Source organism: Rhinopithecus bieti, unplaced genomic scaffold (assembly GCF_001698545.2).
Source record: "Rhinopithecus bieti isolate Rb0 unplaced genomic scaffold, ASM169854v2 scaffold_17222, whole genome shotgun sequence".
In the NCBI taxonomy this organism is placed as follows: Eukaryota; Metazoa; Chordata; class Mammalia; order Primates; family Cercopithecidae; genus Rhinopithecus; species Rhinopithecus bieti.
Window position 1 is genome coordinate 30,537 of NW_016808807.1, and position 15,613 is coordinate 46,149.

The 15,613-nt window shown below is 46.6% G+C and overlaps 1 protein-coding gene across 4 annotated transcripts in view; it reads left to right on the top strand.

The window, feature by feature from the left end:
- The first annotated feature begins 5,686 nt into the window (after positions 1-5,686).
- FAM168B (family with sequence similarity 168 member B) overlaps positions 5,687-15,613 on the top strand; it is a 39,761-nt gene continuing 29,834 nt past the window's right edge. The window contains exon 1 of one of the 4 annotated variants that reach the window (XM_017887216.1): positions 5,687-5,955. The gene's annotated coding sequence lies outside the window, so the exon portion shown is untranslated. Of the gene's footprint in view, positions 5,956-6,018; positions 6,230-15,613 lie in introns of those variants that run through there. The other 3 variants (XM_017887219.1, XM_017887217.1, XM_017887218.1) reach the window with 3 other exon arrangements.

Genomic DNA, 15,613 nt, shown 5'->3' on the forward strand with positions numbered 1-15,613 from the left:
TTTTTGTTGTTGTTGTTTCTTGTTTGTTTGTTTTTTGAGACAGAGTCTCCTCCTGTCGCCCAGGCTGAAGTGCAGTGGCGCGATCTCATCTCACTGTTAGCTCAGCCTCCCAGGTTCAAGGGGTTCTCCTGCCTCAGCCTCCTGAGTATCTGGGATTACAGGCGCCTGCCACCACGCCTGACTAATTTTTTGTATTTTTAGTAGAGATGGGGTTTCACCATGTTGGCCAGGCTGATCTCGAACTCCTGACCTCGTGATCTGCCCATCTCGGCCTCCCAAAGTACTGTGATTACAGGCATGATCCACCACGCCCAGCAGGAATGCATTTTGATCATACATTCCCTTTGTTTTTAATATTAAATTTACACAATATAATTTTTTTTTTTTTGAGACGGAGTCTTGCTCTGTCGCCCAGGCTGGAGTGCAGTGGCCGCATCTCAGCTCACTGCAAGCTCCGCCTCCTGGGTTCACGCCATTCTCCTGCCTCAGCCTCCGGAGTAGCTGGGACTACAGGCGCCTGCCACCTCGCCCGGCTAGTTTTTTGTATTTTAGTAGAGACGGGGTTTCACCATGTTAGCCAGGATGGTCTTGATCTCCTGACCTTGTGATCCGCCCGTCTCGGCCTCCCAAAGTGCTGGGATTACAGGCTTGAGCCACCGCACCCGGCCTACACAATATAATTTTTAATATTGACTGCGTTTCACAAAGCGCTTACAAAATTCCTGGAAATTTGTCCTTTGGCTTACGCTAGGGGCCCCAGCATATCCCTGAGATTGTTTAGCTGTTCTGATGATAGATGCATGAATGCTTTCCTGTTTGAGGCTATTATCAATAAAACCGTAATGAACATTTCTGTCCAAGTCTTTGCATGGATACATGATTGCAATCCTCTTTGGTACAATTTGCTGAGTGATAAGAGAGATGTGTAGTTTTTTTGTTGTTTGTTTTGGTTTTGTTTTGTTTTTTCAGATAGAGTCTCGCTCTGCTGCCCAGGCTGGAGTGCAGTTGCATGACATCAGCTCACTGCCAGCTCTGTCTCTTGGATGCAAGCAATTCTCCACCCTCAGCTTCCCGAGTAACTGGGATTACAGGTGCCCATGACCATGCCCAGTTAATTTTTGTATTTTTATCAGAGATGGGGATTCACCATATTGGCCAGGCTGGTCTCGAATTTTTGACCTTTGTTTTAAGACAGAGACTTGCTTTGTCACCCAGGCTGGAGTGCAGTAGCACCATCACAGCTCACTGCAGTCTCCACCCCCTGGGCTTGACAATCCTCTCTCCTTACTCACCCCCTACCAGTAGCTGGGACAACAGAGTACAACACCACATCCAGCTAATTTTTGTTTTGTTTTTTGGAGACAGAGTCTCACTGTTCTGTGTCACCCAGGCTGGAGTGCAGTGATGTGATCTCGGCTCACTGCAACCTCTGCCTCTTGGATTCAAGCGATTCTTCTGCCTCAGCCTCCCCAGTAACTGGGACTACAGGCGCGTGGCACCACTCCTGGCTAATTTTTGTATTATTAGTAGAGATGGGTTTCACCATGTTGGCCAGGCTGGTCTCGAACTCCTGACCTCAGGTGTTCCACCCACCTCGGCCTCCCAAAGTGCTGGGATTACAGTTGTGAGTCGCCGCACCCAGCCTGTATTATTATTATTTTTTTTTTGTAGAAACGGGGCTCTTGATATATTACCCAGGGTGATTTCAAACCCTTGGGCTCAAACAATCCGCCCACCTTGGTCTCTCAAAGTGTTGGAATTACAGGCTTACAGGCGTAAGACACTGCACCTGGCCAATGTTTGTTTGTTTATGTATTTTTTTAGAGACAGAGTCTCGCTCTGTCACCCAGGCTGGAGTGCAGTGGCGTGATCTTGGCTCACTACAACCTCTGCCTCCCGGGTTCAAGCGATGCTCCTGCCTCAGCCTCCTGAGTAGCTGGGATTACAGGTGGCCACCACAACGTCCAGCTAATTTTTGTATTTTTAGTAGAGACGAGGTTTCACCACGTTGGCCAGGCTGGTCTGGAACTCCTGACCTCAGGTGATCTGCATGCCTCCGCCTCCCAAACTGCTGGGATTACAGGCTTCAGCCACCACACCAGGCCGGATGTTTAGTTTCTTTATTTTTATTTTTATTTTTTTGAGACGGAGTCTCGCTCTGTCACCCAGGCTGGAGTGCAATGGCGCGATCTCGGCTCACTGCAAGCTTCGCCTCCCGGGTTCACGCCATTCTCCTGCCTCAGCCTCCCGAGTAGCTGGGACTACAGGCGCCCACCACTTCTCCTGCCGTCCCTCCCAGCTTCTCCCTCACCTCCCCTTTTCCCTAGTTTATAACACAGGAGAGAAGGGGGAAAGCAAAGTTGGAAAGAAACAAAAGTAAGATAAATAGCTAGATGACCTTGGTGCCACCACCTGGCCCTTGTGGTTAAAATAATAATAATAATAATAATAATAATAATAACAACAACAACAACAACCACTCCTGACCAAAACTACTGGTGTTATCTGTAAATTCCAGACATTGTATGAGAAAGCACTATAAAACTTTTTGTTCTACTAGCTGATGTATGTAGCCCCAGTCACGTTCCTCACATTTACTTGACTTATCATGCCCTTTTCACGTGGACCCCTTAGAATTGTAAGCCCTTAAAAGGGCTAGGAATTTCTTTTTTGGGGAGCTCGGCTCTTAAGACGCGAGTCTGCCGACGCTCCTGGCCGAATAAAAAAACCTCTTCCTTCTTTAATCCAGTGTTTGAGGAGTTTTGTCTGCAGTTCGTCCTGCTGTAGGACAACAGGCACCTGCCACCACGCCCGGCTAATTTTTTTTTTTTTTTTTATATTTTTAGTAGAGATGGGGTTTCACCGTGTTAGCCAGGATGGTCTCGATCTGACATCATGATCTGCCTGCCTCCTCTTCGGATGTTTCGTTTCATAAGAAATGATTACAACTTCATCCAAAGTGATTATACCATTTTATACTCCCATCAAAAATATATGATATTTTCTTCTTCTTCTTCTTCTTATTATTTTGAGACGGAGTCCCACTCTGTTGCCAGGCTGGGGTGCAGTGGCGTGATCTCGGCTCACTGCAACCTCTGTCTTCCGGGTTCAAGCGATTCTTCTGCCTCAGCCTCCCGAGTAGCTGGGACTATAGGCACGTGCCACCAGGCCTGCTTAATTTTTTTGTATTTTCAGTAGAGACGGGGTTTCACCGTGTTAGCCAGGATGGTCTCCATCTCCCGACCTCGTGATCCGCCCACCTCAGCCTCCAAAAGTGCTGGGATTACAGGTGTGAGCCACCACGCCTGGCTGAGATTTCTATTTTTTAATTTAATTTTAGAGTAGGTAATATATATATTCACATGGTGCAAAAATTAAAAAAAAAAAAACCCAAACATGGAAATTATCTTTCTCACCTCTGTCCCCTATCTGCTCAGGGCCCACTTTTTTTTCCCAGTCCTATCACAGATAACCGTTACTGGTAGATTTTTGGCTACTTTTTGGTATTTCTGTAAATATGACAATATTCTGTAAATGTAAATAAATACAGATATATTTTTTCATTTCTACCTTTTTACGTAACATTCTTACACGCAGTTTCATACTTGGTTTTTTTCATTGAAAAGTCTACCTTGGAGATATTTTCATTTCAGTACATACAAAGTTTCCCCATTTCTTTTTCAAGTTATACGCTATTTCACTGCATGATGAACCAGAGTTTACTCAGTCATTTCCCTAGGTGCAGACACTAGGGTTTGTTTCCAGTATTTTGCTACTATGCACAATGCTGCAATTAATAGGCGTGAACTCATTTCATTTCACACATCTATGAGTATCTCTGTAGGCAAACTGCCAGACGTGCAGTTGTTGAATAAAACATTGTGTATTCATTTTGACACACATCATCAGATGATCCCCTTTCCCATCCAGCAATGTCTGAGTGCCAGCTTCCTGGCAGCCTTATCAATAGCATTGTCAATTTTTTGGATGCTTGCCAATCACAGTGAACACTGCTGTCTCAAAGAGTTTTAACTTGCATTGGTCTTTATAGAAGTGAAATGGGATATTTTTCATATGACTAACAGCCAGGCTTAGTCCTTTGCTGTGAACTCTAATTTTTCCATTGGGTGGTAGGGCTTTTTGTTGTTGACTTCTGGAAGCTTTTGGAATATTAAAGAGATTAGCTTTGTCTATTACATGAGTTGGGACTATTTCTTCCTTGTTAATCATTTATCTTTTGACTTTGCTTATGGTGCTTTTTGCCGACCAAAGCTTTTGATAGTCATGACTTCTGGATTTCAAGTAATACGTAGAAAGGCCTTCTTTACTCCAATACTAAAAAGGAATTTCCCCATGTTTTCTTCTTGTCCTTTTATGATTCCATGGTTACACATTTATATCTTTTTTTCTTTTTTTTTTTTTGTGAGACGGATCTTGCTCTGTCGCCCAGGCTGGAGTGCAGCGGCACAATCTCAGCTCACTGCAACCTCCGCCTTCCGGATTCAAGAGATTCTCCTGCCTCAGACTGCTGAGCAGCTGGGATTACAGATGTGTGCCACCACCCCAGATAATTTTGCATTTTAGTAGAAACGCTTTTTCACTATGTTGGCCAGGCTGGTTTGAACTCCTGACCTCGTGATCTGCCCACCTCGGCCTCCCATAGTGCTGGGATTACAGGCATGAGCCTCGGCGCCTGGCTGTTTTTATTTTATAAACGACTGAAAAAAGACCAGAGCCAGGCCTCCTCCCTTCCGTCACTAATCTTTATTGCAATAACTCCCTCCTTTGTCATCCTGTACCTAGCTCAGACCAGACGACACCCCAAACACAAACACTAAGACACACACCTCTTTAATATGAAATAATAAACATACCTCCCCCCGAGAGACCCCTTGAACTAATCAAACCATTGTAACTATATACTAAGCCTTACATAAAAATACTAACATTTGGCCGGGCGCAGTGGCTCACACCAGTAATCCCAGCACTTTGGGAGGCTGACGTGGGTGGCTGACCTGAGGTCAGGAGTTCGAGACTAACCTGACCAACATGGAGAAACCCCGTCTCTACCAATAACACAAAAATTAGCCAGGTGTGGTGGCGGGCGCCTGGAATCTCAGTTACTCGGGAGCCTGAGGCAAGGGAATCGCTTCAACCCGGGAGGCGGAGGTTGCAGTGAGCCAGATCGCGCCATTGCACTCCAGCCTGGGTGACAGAGCGAAACTCCGTCGCAAAAAAAAAAACTAACATTCTAGTACACCTTTCCTGAACTCTGTCTATATAAATGATTCCGCACTTCTACACTTGAAACTGACTTGCATTCTCTAAAATCTGCACTCCTGAGCGGGCGCCCGCAGCCTCAGCACTGGCAAAGGCTCCGTGATCCGAGCTCCGCCCCGCTCCGACCCCCGGGGGATATGCTCGACTCCCGGGTGCGGCCTGAGCGGCCCGCGTCCTGGCGTCCGGGCACACACAAGGGTTTCTGCGGCGCGGGTCTATCTCAAAATATAAATCAAATACTTTTTTCACAGAGAGTGAAAGCAAAAACTACAGCTACACCCGATCCGTTCGCCAACTGGGGCGAGCCCGCTCCGCGCGCCCCCGCGCTCGTCCATCCGGGCGTCTCGAGGGCGCCGGCGGGAGCGCGCACGCTGTGCAGTCACGTGCCTGGCGCGCCCCCGTCGCGGCGATCTCGGGCGGAAGTGAGGTAGACGACTCCGGTGGCTGCGCAGCGTCGGCGGGGAGCGCGGGCTGCGGAGAGGCGGGCCGGGCCAAGCGGAGCCGAGCTAGCGGGAGCGCGGCGCCGGGGAGGCGGCGGAGACGCGGGGCTCGGAGGGTCAGCCTCTTATCGTAGCCGGTCTCCTCGGCGCGCCCTCCCTCGTTTCGCCCCACGGCCAAGCCCGCCGCGGGCCGGCGTGCGCTGGTCACTGAGGCCCAGGTCGCCGCCGCGGCGCGGTGAGTGGGGGCGGGCGGCGGGCGACTGCGCGTCCAGGCCGGAAGTGCGGCGCTTTGTGCGGCCGTCTCGGGGCGGTGCCAAGGTCGGCCCGCGGCTCGGGGTCGCTTGGCGTCTGGACCGGCCTGGGGTGCGCTTTGTCCCGCGGGCAAGGCCGGGCGGGGGCCGGGGGCGGAGCTCGGCCGGACACGTACGCGGGCAGGTGCGGTCCTGGCGGCGCGGGCCTGCCGCCTAGGTGGCCGAGGTGGCTTCGCGGCGCGGGGCGTTCTCCTAAAGGTCGGGGTCACAGCCGTCAGGAATGCGAGCGTGAAACACGGGGGTAGAGCGCTGTGACAATAGTCATTTCCTACGTGTAACTACTCACTTTGTCTACCCACGAAGTAAAGATAATTTTTTTTTTTTTTTGCTTGGCGGAATCTGAGCGTTCTCTTTACAGCTTGAAAAGGCACGATTTAAATTACAGGCTTTTAAGATTTCCTTCAGAAAGGACGTTTCGTGGCCCATCCTGGGTTAACTTTGAAAAAAGAGTGCAGTGCGCCTTTACGACGTCCACAAATAAGGGTATTTCTGTTTTATAGTGTTTGTAAACATGAAATTTGCATCTCATGGGCTGTTTGAGTTAATGTTTAATCATTAAAGTAAAACATAAGAATATTTTGCAGTGTTTTCGCATGCCAGGAAACTTTACAAATAAAAAGGTTTATATAGTTTCCACTCCTTAAACTTTCAGGTCATCCTTGTGTAATTTGAGATCAGTTTTCTCAAATACTGTGGATGAAAGATTCTAGATTAAATAAAACTTTCTGGTTTTGGCAATAACAGGAACACATTTTTAAGCTTTTGTAGATAAAGAAGGAGTGGGTTATTTTTGCTTTGACAGCCAAGATTTGAACAGTGTAAGGCTATTCTAATTTTGAAGCTAGTGTTGCAGAAATTGTGAAAATCTTGCTTCTCTTTGTCTTTACAAAGCCGGCTTACTTTGGTGGAGTGTTGGCATATGTTACTCATGTAACATTTTGGAATGTTTCTGAATACAAGAAAGCTTTAAAGTGAGTTAAAATTAGTTGTGATTTTGACTAAATGAAAGTTAAGGTCTGGTAGAAGGCGGCCTGTAGACTTTTAAGAGTTGGAGCCTGCTTTCTTTGGGTTCTCCTGGATGTTCCCTGTGCAGCATTCACTAGAAATGCCCAAGCAGGTAGTTCTCTTCTGACTCGTGCACTTAGGCGTAGTGCCTAAGTGTGTGTAAGTTAAGTGCCTGGAACCTAGAAGGCGGGAGTAAGCAGCCCAGGTCGTCTTATCAGATCTTAATATATTTGTTAGGAAATGAGAGCAGTGTAATGCTGTAGAAGTAGAGGATTAGAATTGAAAAAAATCTACAGTGCGTTTTAAAATGATTTTTTAATAGGTTCCGTAGTTTAAAGGGAAATTATACCAAAGTTGTCTTATTTAGACAGTTTTTTTTTCCTGGATCAATTGAGCACGTTTTTTTTTTTTTTTAGACGGAGTCACCCTCTGTCGCCCAGGCTGGAGTATAGTGGTGGGATCTCCTCTCACTTCAAGCTTCCCCTCCCAGATTCACGCCGTTCTCTTGCCTCAGCCTCCCAAGTAGCTGAGACTACAGGCGCCCGCCACAACGCCCGGCTCATTTTTTTGTATTTTTTTTAGTGGAGACGGGGTTTTACCGTGTTAGCCAGGATGGTCTTGATATCCTGACCTCATGATTTGCCCGCCTTGGCCTCCCAAAGTGCTGGGATTACAGGCATGAGCCACCGCGCCAGGCCAAGCACAATTTTAAAAGAACAGTACACCAGTGTAACAGAGTAATACTTTTTTCGTGCCTTGTGTTCCAGTCTGTTAAGTCTGTCTGATTGTACTGTGTAGAAATACATGAATTTCTCCCAGTCAGATGCAGACCCAAACCTTGATAATGAAGGTAAAGTTTGGGGGAGAGTAGAGAACTTCTCTTTTCTCTCTCTTTTTTTTTTTGTGAGACAGAGTGCAATGGCGTGATCTCGACTCACTGCAGCCTCCTCCTCCCGGGCTCAAGGGATTCTCCTGTCTCAGCCTCCCGAGTAGTTGGGATTACAGGCACACACCACTGCGCCCAGCTAATTTTTGTATTTTTAGGAGAGACAGGGTTTTACCGTGTTACCCAGTCTGGTCTTGAACTGTTGACCTCAGGTGGTCCACCCACATTGGTCTCCCAAAGTGCTGGAGCCTCCGCCCCTGGCCTATATGCTCTTTTTATGTTATGTTATGTTATGTTATTTTATTTTATTTTGTTATTTTATGTTATGTTATTTTATTTTATTTTTTTGAGACAGTTTTGCTCTGTTGCCCAGGCTGGAGTGCAGTGGTGTGATCTCGGCTCACTGCAACCTTCTCCTCCCGGGTTAAAGTGATTCTCCTGCCTCAGCCTCCCAAATAGCTGAGATTACAGGCGCATGCCACCATGCCCAGGTAATGTTTGTGTTTTTAGTAGAGATGGGGTCTCAGCTCACTATGTTGGCCAGGCTGGTCTTGAACTTCTGACCTCAAGTGATCCACCCGCGTCAGCTTCCCAAAGTGCTGAGATTACAGATGTGAGCCACTGCATCCAGCCTCTTTTTTAAAATGTATTTTGGCCAGGCGTGGTGGCTCACCCCTGTAATCCCTGCACTTTGCGAGGCCAAGGCCAGCAGATCACGAGGTCAGGTGATCGAGAACATCCTGGCTAACACGGTGAAACCCCGTCTCTACAAAAAATACAAAAATATTAGCCGGGCGTGGTGGCGGGTGGCTGTAGTCCCAGCTACTTGGGAGGCTGAGGCAGGAGAATGGTGTGAACCCGGGAGGCGGAGCTTGCAGCAAGCTGAGTTTGTGCCGTTGTACTCCAGCCTGGGCGACAGAGTGAGACTCCATCTCAAACAAACCAAAAACATATATATGATATATATATTAAATTTTTATAGAGATGGGAGTCTCACTATATTGCCCAGGCTCATCTCAAACTTCTGAGCTCAAGCAGTCCTGCTTCAGCTTCCCAAAGCACTGGTGTTACAGGCACTTGCCACCACATCTACAAGCTCTTGATGTCAGACATTACTGAGACTTTCCAATATTGGTTTTTCTGAGTATTATATCTTGTATATTGGTGTTTCTGAGAGTGAATTTAAACTTCTTGAAATTAGGTTTGTAGATATAAAATTTTAAAGGCCTCTTATTGTAGTATTTCATTCTTAGTGCTCTGTGTGGGAACTTTGTTTAGAGATGATATGTTTCCAAACTAGGAAAAAATAGTGTAGTGATAGGTCTGTCTTGTCTTTTTTTTTTTTTTTTTTTGAGACAGAGCCTCACTGTTGCCCAGGCTGGAGTGCAGTGGCATGATCTTGGCTCACTGAAACCTCTGCCTCCTGGGTTCAAGTGATTCTCCTGCCTCAGCCTCCCAAGTAGGTGGGACTACAGGTATGTGCCACCAGGCCGGCTAAGTTTTGTATTTGTAGTAGAGACAGTGTTTTACCATGTTGGCCAGGCTGGTCTGGAACTCCTGACGTCGTAATCTGCCTGCCTTGGGCTCCCAAAGTGCTGGGATTACAGGCGTGAGCCACCGCGCCCAGCCAGGTCTTTCATTTTAAAGACAGACTTTTCTTCTGATTATTATTTGATTTTCAAGTTAGGAATTTTGCTGTCATCTTTTAAAAGTAATCTGACATTTGTCTATTCTAATGCAGGTGTCAAACCACCCATAGGAATTGTGACAGTTGAGTCATTTCAAATGGGAAACTAAAAATGTGGTAAGCTCGGCCCGGTGCGGTGGCTCACGCCTGTATTCCCAGCACTTTGAGAGGCCAAGACAGGCGGATCGCCTGAGGTTGGAAGTTCGAGACCAACCTGACTAACATGGAGAAACCCTGTCTCTACTAAAAGTACAGAATTAGCTGGGTATGGTGGCACGTGCCTGTAATCCCAGCTACTCAGGAGGCTGAGGCAGGAGAATCGCTTGAACCTGGGAGTCAAAGGTTGCAGTGAGCCAAGATCACGCCATTGCACTCCAGCCTGGGAAACGAAAGTGAAAACTCCGTCTCAAAAAAAAAAAGGTGGTAAGCTCTAGATCCAGCCTTGGGTTTGGGTTTCTTAGTCCACACCAAATCAGACTGGAAAGTTGGTGGTTACAGGGAGATTTTAGTGGCACTAAAATTTCAGGTAGATTGGTGATGATGTGTTTTTTCTTTAGTTTTGCGTTATGCAAAATTGAAAATGCAGCAATACAGTGCACAACCTTATATCCGACATCTTGATGTAAAGATTATTAGCATTTTGTTGTATTTGCTCTTTATAGAAATATTTTAAATCATAGATGTATCATTTTCAATTTTATGTACTTTATTGTGTCTCTACAAGTTTATGTATTTGTACATAATCACAGTACTGTTAACAGGCTTAAACATAATTGTTTCGTACCAGCTGACACCCAGTATTTAGTCGTGTCCCAGATATCTTTAAACTCTGTTTACAGTTGTTTCAGTCTAAATCAAGAGTCCAACCAAAATTCATCTATTGCCTTTATATCTAAGTCTATTTTAATCTAGAACTATCTAGCTTTCCTCCTCTCCCTCCCCTTTTCCCCCCCACTGTTGCCTTATTGAAGAAACTGGGTCATTTGTCCTTTGGAATGTCCCACTTTTGGGGTTTATCTGATTGCTTCATGGTGTCATTCAGCATATTTCCTCCTACTCCTGCCTTTCTTGTAAACTGCAAGTTAGATGTAAAGGTTCCATTTGATTTTTTTTTGTTTTCTTCAGATGGAGTCTCGCTCTGTGGCCCCAGCTGGAGTGCAGTGGTGCGATTTCAGCTCACTGCAACCTCTACCTTCCAGGTTCAAGCATTCTCATGCCTCAGCCTCCCGAGTGGCTGGGATTACAGGTGTGTGCCAACACACCCAGCTAATTTTTGTATTTTTAGCAGAGACGGGGTTTCGCCATGTTGCCCAAGCTGGTCTCGAACGCCTGGCCTCAAGCGATCCACCCTTGTCGGCCTCCCAAAGTGCTGGGATTACGGGGATGTGCCACTGCAACTAGCTGAGTAGAGTTTTATTTTGTTCTAGGCTATAAGTCACGTCATTATGGAAGGAGAGCTTCCTAACATCCTTCAGTACTTCATTTGGATTTGCAGTTTTTGGCTGTTAGGAATAATGCTGTTACAAATGTTCACGTCCAACTGCAGGCGTAGCATGTGTTTTCACTTCTCTTGGGTATAGCCCTAGGAGTGGAATTGTGGGGTCATGTGCTAATTCTGTTTACCTGTGCGGCTCAGGAGCTTCCTTGCCTACCAGAGGGCGTCTCCACTCAGCCCATAGTTAAGGGTCTCCATCTGGTGGTTGTAACCTAAGCTGTGTCTCCACAATCATCTATTACTGATTCCCTACATAGAGCTTTTTTTTTTTTTTTTTTTTTTTTTGTGAGGCGGAGTCTCGCTCTGTCGCCCAGGCTGGAGTGCAGTGGCGCGATCTCGGCTCACTGCAAGCTCCACCTCCCGGGTTCACGCCATTCTCCTGCCTCAGCCTCCCGAGTAGCTGGGACTACAGGCGCCCGCCACCACGCCCGGCTAATTTTTTGTATTTTAGTAGAGACGGGGTTTCACCATGGTCTCGATCTCCTGACCTTGTGATCCGCCCGCCTCGGCCTCCCAAAGTGCTGGGATTACAGGCGTGAGCCACCACGCCCGGCCCCTACATAGAGCTTAAGCTCCAAACAAACTCAATTGCCTAATGTTCCTAAAATGCGTCTTGCTTTTTCTCATTTCTGTGGCTGATTTGTTCCTATCCGTTGTTGACTGGAAATGATGCCCTTTAATTATTATTATTTTTTGAGATGGAGTCTTGCTCCGTTGCCAGGCTGGAGTGCAGTGGCACAATCTCAGCTCACTGCACCCTCTGCCTCCCAGGTTCAAGTGATTCTCCTGCCTCAGCCTCCTGTGTAGCTGGGATTACAGGCACCTGCCAACACACCTGGCTAATTTTTGTTGTATTTTTAGTAGAGATGGGGTTTCACCATGTTGGCTAGACTGGTCTCCAACTCCTGACCTCAAGTGATCTTCCCAACTTGGCCTCCCAAAGTACTGGGATTACAGGCATGAGCCACTGTGCCGGCCTCATGCTGCCCTTTAATCAAGTTTTTCCTATTTCTTCCCTCCCCATAGAATTTTGCTCTCCCCTCTCAGCCCTCAGAACACTTTATTCTCTTGTGACTCTTAACACTTGTTGCCTTGTATCATACTTTTAGGCCGGGCGTGGTGACTCATGCCTGTAATCCCAACACTTTGGGAGGCCGAGGCGGGTGCATCACGAGGTCAGGAGATGGAGACCATCCTGGCTAACATGGTGAAACCCCGTCTCTCCTAAAAATACAAAAAATTAGCTGGGTGTGGTGGCGGGCGCCTATAGTCCCAGCCACTCGGTAGGCTGAGGCAGGAGAATGGCGTGAACTTGGGAGGCAGAGCTTGCAGTGAGCCGAGATCCGGCCACTGCACTCCAGCCTGGGTGACAGAGCGAGACTCCGTCTGAAAAAAAAAAAGTATTTGTACTTTTAATTTTATGTGTATGTCTCCACTGTCCAGTACAATAGCTGTCACCTACATAGGACTATTGAAGTTAATTAAAGTAAAAATTCAGTTACCATATTTAGTACAGACACTTTTTTTTTTTTTTGAGACAGAGTCTCGCTCTGTTACCCAGGCTGGAGTGCAGTGGCCGGATCTCAGCTCACTACAAGCTCCGCCCCCCGGGTTTACGCCATTCTCCTGCTTCAGCTTCCCGAGTAGCTGGGACTACAGGCGCCCGCCACCACGCCCGGTTAATTTTTTGTATTTTTTTTTTTTAGTAGAGATGGGGTTTCCCCATGTTAGTCAGGATGGTCTTGATCTCCTGACCTCGTGATCCGCCCGTCTCGGCTTCCCAAAGTGCTGGGATTACAGGCTTGAGCCACGGCGCCCGGCCCAGACACGTTTTCATCTATGTTTTTGAGATAGGGTCTTGCTCCACTGTCTGAGGTATATGATTATAGCACACTGCAGCCTTGAACTCCCAGACTCAACTGATCTCAAATAGCTGGGACCACATGTGTGCACCACCACATCCAGCTAATCTTTTTACTTTTTGTAGAGACAGGGTCTTGCCATCTTGCCAGGGCTTGTTTCCATCTTTGTGAACAGTTCTGTTAGACATTGCTTTTCTAGAGTGTAAAACTCAGAAGAGATTGTGACTTGCCCTTTTGTTTTATCTCTGGCCTTTGTGTAGTGCTTTGCTTATCTGGAATTCAATTAAGAAATAAAATTGGCCGGACGCGGTGGCTCAAGCCTGTAATCCCAGCACTTTGGGAGGCCGAGACGGGCGGATCACGAGGTCAGGAGATGGAGACCATCCTGGCTAACACGGTGAAACCCCGTCTCTACTAAAAAATACAAAAAACTAGCCGGGCGAGGTGGTGGCGCCTGTAGTCCCAGCTGTTCCGGAGGCTGAGGCAGGAGAATGGTGTAAACCCGGGAGGCGGAGCTTGCAGTGAGCTGAGATCCGGCCACTGCACTCCAGCCTGGGTGACAGAGCCAGACTCCGTCTCAAAAAAAAAAAAAAAGAAAGAAATAAAATTAACTCCTGGCACAGAAGAAAGAAATAACATTTGGGAAATACTTGCTTCTTGGGAGATGATAGTTGAAGCAGAGAAGTAGGTGAAATATTTGCAGACCTCCACAATTTCTTTGTTGCACATCTGCCAAGCATGGGTTAAAAGTACAGGGGAATAGGGATTGACAGTTGCTAGTTTGTTTATTCCTAAACTATAGGGTAAGACACACAAGTGATTCTCCTGCTTACCTGCTATGCCTTTGTATACTTGTTTTCTCCCTACTCTGAACTGTAGGCCTGCACTGTCCAGTATAGTAACCCCTAGCCACATGTGACTACTTACGTTGAAGTTAAATAAAGCTAAAAGATCCAGTCTCACACTAACCTTATTTTTCAGGTGCTCAGCACTCTTGGCAGGCGGCTCCTGTAGGGGACAGCACAGATAGAGAAGGATGTGGTCATTGTACAAAGTTTTGTTGGTCATTGCTGGTCAAGACCTATCACGTAGCTGTAGCTGTGAACGACATGACAATTTTGGCATTTGGCTTTGGTTTTGAAGCTTAAAAAAATTAGACAGTTCAGGTAATGAGTGTTTTAGTTACTAAAGTTGGCAGTTTATTCCTAATTTAATCCAGAACTTCCTGTTACAGAGGCTAAGGATGTGACCTAGTATTTTCTTCTTAGTACAGGATTGCTTGGTTGTGAGTATTCTAAATGAGTCAAATGAGCTGAAAATTTGAAGTGGTTTCTTTTTGTATTTTGTCTTTGTAATGGATTTTGACAGCTAGAGTGTTCTGAAAGGCATTTGTTTTTTAGAAAGTTGGTAGGTAGGTGCACCTGTTTTGTACCAGGTGTTATTGATGCTGGAGACAGTTGCCTTTAAGCAGAACCAGGTGCATGTTCCCTACTTGTTTTGGCTACATTCTAAATGGGAATGTGGAGAAGGCAGACCTAAAATGCACATTTTATGTTTTGTTACTCATTACCTATTTTTCAGAGATGGAAGCTTGCTATATTGCCCAGGCTGGTCTTGAACTCCTGGCCTCAAGTGATCCTCCCACAGTGCTGGGAATAACAGGCGTGAGCCATTGTACTCAGCCTAAAAATAGACTTTTTTTAGGTCTAGCAGTTTTAGGTTTACAGCAAAATTGAGCAGAAGGTAGAGATTTACAGCAAAATTGAGCAGAAGGTACAGAGAGTTCCCATATAGCCCCCTACCCCACACATGCTGTTTTAAATCTTAAAGATCATCTTAATCTTTATAACCACATGCATCAGTGAATGATTTACCAGATGAGAAATAGTGAAAGCTGACACTCTAATACACTGCATTTTTAGGCGGCCAGGGCGGGAGGATCACTGGAACTCAGGAGTTCAAGACCAGCCTGAGCGACGGGGCGAGACTCTATCTCTACTAAAAATGAGCCAGATGTGGCGATGCACACCTGTAGTCCTGGCTACTCTGGATGCTGAGGTGGGAAGATCACTTAAGCTTGGGTGATCAAGTCTGAAGTGAGCTATGACTGACAGAGCGAGACCACGTTTAAAAAATAAATAAATGAAGTTAAATAATACACTGGATAAGATTCAGAGGAGCTTACTAGAGAGTTGAATGGGAATCAATTCCCAACAATACTTCTATTGGGGAAGGGATAGAGTCCTGGTTGTGGCTGTACAAGTTATTGAACTTGTCAGGAAAAAGAAATATTTATGGATGATAAAACATTGAATGGATTAATAGAGTTGCTGGGCTGTAACCAATTAGTCTATTAGGAAAAAAAATTTAACAAGTTTTTAAAGAAATACAGGAAACCGGCCGGGCGCGGTGGCTCAAGCCTGTAATCCCAGCACTTTGGGAGGCCGAGACGGGCGGATCACGAGGTCAGGAGATGGAGACCATCCTGGCGAACATGGTGAAACCTCATCTCTACTAAAAAATACAAAAAACTAGCCGGGCGAGGTGGCGGGCGCCTGTAGTCCCAGCTACTCGGGAGGCTGAGGCAGGAGAATGGCGTAAACCCGGGAGGCGGAGCTTGCAGTGAGCTGAGATCCGGCCACTGCAC